Here is a 5,262-nt window from a genome sequence, read left to right as displayed (position 1 = left end):
AGATTTAACCTGACCAATTTTCCTTCATTGTCTCCATCTACCACTGTGTCTGCTTTTTTTCTAGGCAATGTAGTTGATGGAAAGGACCTTCGGAGGGCAAATGAGACCGAGAAAGACCTTGAGGTCCAAAGAAAAGTGACTTTTTCAAACTGTGTAGCATCTTGGATGACTTTACTAGCCTCGGGGAAGACACCAAGCTTGGGGATGAAATTCAGATTGAGAAGATGTTTGATCACCGCAACCCATTAGGGCAGGGCTGCAGCCCATTAACCCAAATAAGAATAGCTCCGCTTCTCTAGACAAGCCTTTGAGCCTAAGGTAAGAGCCGCCTCCTATGACACCTCTTTCCTCCACTGGGTCAAGGAAGCTTTTCCACATTTGTTTATGGAGGGCCTTGCTCTAGGAGTGAGGTCAGAGTTGGGTTCCATCCTGCAATGAGCCCTTTAATTCCCTCCCACATTCCAAGGTTCGGCATGCTGGAACCTTCCTTGGCCCTGCAGGCATCCCTCCTTCCTGATCCATCTCCTTCAAGGAATGCCCCCGCCAAACCCCTCTCCCAACTCAGGAAAGGGAACTGTAATCTTTGACTTGGAATCCAGAGCCCTTTAGTTACTCTGACACAGAATTCTTTTAGTTACCTGGGAAGTAAATCTCACATCTTGGGGTTGTTGTTTTTTTCTAAGGTAAAATAAGCCAAAAGATGCAGTCAACATGATTTTTATTGCAAATCTGGTTAGAAATAGAAGAGTGTCAGTTTGAAATTTAAAAAAATTAAAACACCTAGTGAAAAACAAGTGTCTGTGTTTCCGAGAAGCAAAGATTTTTTTTTTTGTATTTATGCTGTAATGAAAACACTGCCTGTGTTTGGATGATGGGGGAGGTGGGGAACAGAAAAAAAGTCTTGGCTATAATTATCTTTACTGTCTGTAAAATTAAACAGTATCCACATTCAAGAAACTGAAGATGAAAACACAACAAAAACACAACAATCTTTTTATTTATGTAAATCAGATCAACACTGGACAATAAACCAATTTCTACCCATTACCATAACAGTTTGTCTATAAAGAACAGAAAAATTCAGATAGAATTCTACCTAGGGTCAAGCGTTTTTTTTTTTTTAACCACCCATTCACAGAGGTATAGATTCACAGATAAATAATCCCAAACTACTTGCTCGCCATATTTACACATTCCCATTAAATTAAGCATAAATAAATATATACAAACTTAACATGGACACCCTCCAGAGCTCTTCTCCTGAAGAGACAATATTTCTCGATTGTGTGGCAAAAACAATATTAGTGAATTAAAGACCAACTCAAAAAAAAAATAGTGTTGCTTTGGGTATTTCAAGAATAGTATTCATTCTGTTTTTTTGAAAGGAAACAAAACGAATTTTGATTTTTTTTTAACCCCGATCATTTCACATACATCAGCACGGAGGGAGAACACTGTGTGGGTTCTTGAGGCAACATCAGATGGTTTAAGGTTATTATTCTCCTTTGACAATGTATTATACACAGTATATCAGATGTGATGACAAATCCTCTCTAAACGTTCTAAAGTAGAAGTGAGTGTGAGTTGCCCTTGTAAGTTAGGTTTGGGACCGGAAGAACAGTGTGTAGAGAAGTTCGGGGTTTCGGGTTTTCCATCTGACCAAACTTTTTTCATAGCGTGTGAAATAACTGCTTCAGAGAAAGTGGTTTCCTTGGCCAAAGAAAATAAAACTGCCAGGTCATTGAAAGCTTCTCTGGTTCTTTAAATGGGGAGGAAGAGAGCTAAGGAAATAGATCCAGAGCACAGGGAAGAAATGCAGGACCACTAGGGTGGAGGGTGGGAGAGAGAAGGTCAGCATCTCAGTTTGGGTGGCAAAATTCAAAATCCCTTCCTTCATGGCATCCTTGCACAGGACAGCCTCCCTTTCCTGCCTTGCTCCCTGGAGCTCCACCAGATACTTCAGCCAGAATGGTCTGAGACTTTTTGAACCTCCGAAGGAACTTGCAAAGTGGCAAGAAGTGTGACGGACAGCCTGCCGCATCCCGATTCCCTGCGGTCCTTTTCGCTATTTTGGTTTGGGACCGAGCGTTTCAGGAGAGGGCACCGAGGCAGTTGGAAGTCGAACTGCGACTCACCTGTTTGGTGTGAAAACAAAGCTCAAAGGGGGTTTGCTCTCGACGTTTCCCTTGACTTAAAAGGCAAACTCTTGCGTTAATCCTACTGTTTATTGATTTATGGGCCCAAGGAAACCAAATCTTTTAATAACTCAATTATCAGATCAACGTAGCGGGGGCCCGGCTAACGAAAGCAAGCGGGGGTGGGAGTTGGACATGAAAGGAGAACTGAGGAAGGGAGAGGGGGGCGGTGGGCTCACCCCCCCCCACACACACACACACACACACGAGAGTGGTGGGGTGCAGGGGAGGCGCTTCGGGCCCCAGGGGCTGGCGCTGCGCTTGGGCAGGGACCACGGATGCTGCGCGCGCCTGGAGAGCCGAATCAGGCCAAGCCTGTCCCACCCACCCCCGGCCTCCAGGGGCGTGGAGGGGGGTGGGGAGGGAGTTCTCGTTCTGGAAAAGACGGAGAAGCTTCCGAGTCCCTGGACAATCTCTTTTAAAGTCATTCGCTCCCTGGGACTGGGCAGGTGCGGTGGCCCGCAGGTTAAAAGGGGCCTGAGATCTCATCCCATCTGCAGCCCCCCGGGCGCCGGCCCAAGACCTACTGGACACCCGGGGGTGGGGCTTTCTCGGTGGCCTGAGCCCTGTTAGGGTGAGACCGAGAGCGGAAAGGGACCCCCCCACCACCACCCTCCAGCCCGCGGCCCCTCCAGCGGCTGATTGATTCTATGTCCTCAACACGACTGGGCGCGAGTGGCCCACACGCTCTCAGGACCTGCACGTCACACGCGTGGGGCGCGTTGCCCTGCAAGGAAAGGAGACGATGGTTTTCAGTGTGATTTCTCCCGGCCTTGTGCAAGCAGAATACACCTAATGCGAGCGGCCAGGCCCTCGGACCCAGGCCAGGCCAGGCGGCACAGGCTCCTGGGCTGGGGCTGGGGAGGGGTGGAGTGACCACACTCCACCGGAACTTCTAGCCCTTCTCAGCATCTCTAGGCTGGAGCCCGTCACAGGCACACACAGTTCCCCACCCTAAACACACACACACACACACACACACACACACCTAAAAAAGCTGGCGGTAGGAGATGGGGAGCAGAGGTGTGATCTTAATTCGCCTGTCTTTGGGCCACCCTGGTCTTCTGCAAATTGATCCCTAAACTCTCTTCCCCGCATAAACATGCCCCCCAAAAAGACCTTGGCTGATTCTTAACCTCCGCCCCTCCCCCCCACCACCACCCTCTCCCCCAGGAAGGCCAACGCCAGTGGGGGCTGCAGAACTGATTCCCCGCGGACCCTCACTGTAAACACTGCCCAAAAAAAAAAAAAAAACACAAATCAGAATCTTTGTCTTCCAGGGACGTTGCAAAAGCGCTAAGGTCTACTGCAAAGAGGTGCGTGTGTACTGTCACTAAATTTAGAGACCTAGCTCACCCACCTCTACCCCCTGGGGGTAGAGGGGTTCCCCACTGAGTTTGAGAGGGCGGGGACAATGGGTTCCCGGTCTTATTTCAGGACAACAGTGTTCAGTTGGAGCCCACCCAAAGGGCTGTACTGCCAGAAGTCAGAGATGCTCAATGCAAGAAACTTTATCCACTGGAACTAGTCCCAGCGCATGCAGACGGTCAATTTCAAAGTCAAAATTCACCTCCTTTCATTGTACATGATTTTACCATCATTTGCCAAAACAACTGCAAGTGGGGGGAGGGGGGAGCACCAGATTCATAGAGCATCTTGTGAGAAAGCAATCACTGCGGAAACACAGATGCAGGCACCATCCTCCCACCCCCGGCGACCCGCAAACCTTCGTCTTTCACCATTAAAACAATTCTCTAGAAGCCCAAGGAAAGGGAATCCAGTTTAAAGTCAAGACAAGAGTTAAAATATTGGGCTCCAGTAGCTTTTCCTTTCTTCCCCTGAAATTCCTTTTTTTTTTGTTTTTGAGACGTTTCCTCCCCCTGAATTCCACATTGAGGTATCTGTTAGCAACTAGTTTCAGAGTTGCTTCTGTCTCTTATTGGCCACTTCCTAAATTATTCCCTTTGAGCTTCTTTAAAGAAGTGCACCTGCAGAATTCTGACACACAGGCTTTGATTTTAAAAGGGATTGGATTTTTTTTTTCTCTGTACCTTATAGATTGTGTAGGAAGCCCAAGTCCTCTTTGAAGAAGCTCATAAACCATGCGGGCAAAGCTTTGGAAAACAGAAGAGAATGAAATGCTACATACCCCTCCGAAGGAATTACATACTAATCAACGTATTTATATTGGTTTGTTTGTTTCTGTTTTACTATAGTTCTTAAAATTAGCAGATGACACACAGCTTATAACAAACGCAAGGTTTCCTGTATGCAGATGCTCGCAAGTTAACTAGGAACATCTCTGAAAGGAACTGATGATGAGAATGATCAACTTATATTGGTCCGGATTTTGCCTCAGTCTCAGACGTAGGAGCCTCTGTTAGGCGGGCCCGCACCCAAGGCAGCAGCAGCCCCGGCCTGCCCCTCGGTGGTCCCCGCCAGCCCTCACCCTCCTAATTACGCAAACGGCCCAGGAGTCGGGCGAGTTCAGAATGCAGGGGAGAGGTGGGGAGGGGTGGGACAGGGGGTAGGGGGTGGGAGGGGGGGTGTTAGGTCTGAAACACAACGCAAAAGGTCTAACCACACTCAATTCCATCCCGGATGATGCCCGTGACTGCTGGAGGAAAGGAGGGCCACGTAGAAAGGGGTGCTTGGGAGAGGGGTGAACTGGAAGGGCGGGAGTGCGAGAGATTCCTAAAAAAATATTAAAAATTAAAAAGTTCGTGCGTCTCAGTCAACCAGCTCTCAAAAGCACTGACACCAACGTTTCTCCGATTTTTTTTTCTTCCAATAAGTTAGCGTTTTCTCATGTTTAGTCTTATGTTTATTTTCCAAAGGGGGGGAGAAAAATCATGGTTTCTTTTTTTTTATTATTATTATTATTATCAGTATTACTAAGCTCGAAAGAACGGAAGTGGAAAATCCGGATGGTTGTCTCCAAGTTTATCTTGAAATAGACACTGAGAACCGGTATTGCTGCTCCGTTGTACGCCTCAGTTTTGTTTTGTTTCTCTCTTTTTTTGTTTGTTTGTTTTGTGTTTTTTTAAAGTTATTTAGCCTTTTTTTT

The sequence above is a fragment of the Sorex fumeus genome, unplaced genomic scaffold (genome assembly GCF_029834395.1).
Source record: "Sorex fumeus unplaced genomic scaffold, SorFum_2.1 ptg000080l, whole genome shotgun sequence".
Lineage (NCBI taxonomy): Eukaryota > Metazoa > Chordata > Mammalia > Eulipotyphla > Soricidae > Sorex > Sorex fumeus.
Note: the sequence above shows the minus strand (reverse complement) of the source record.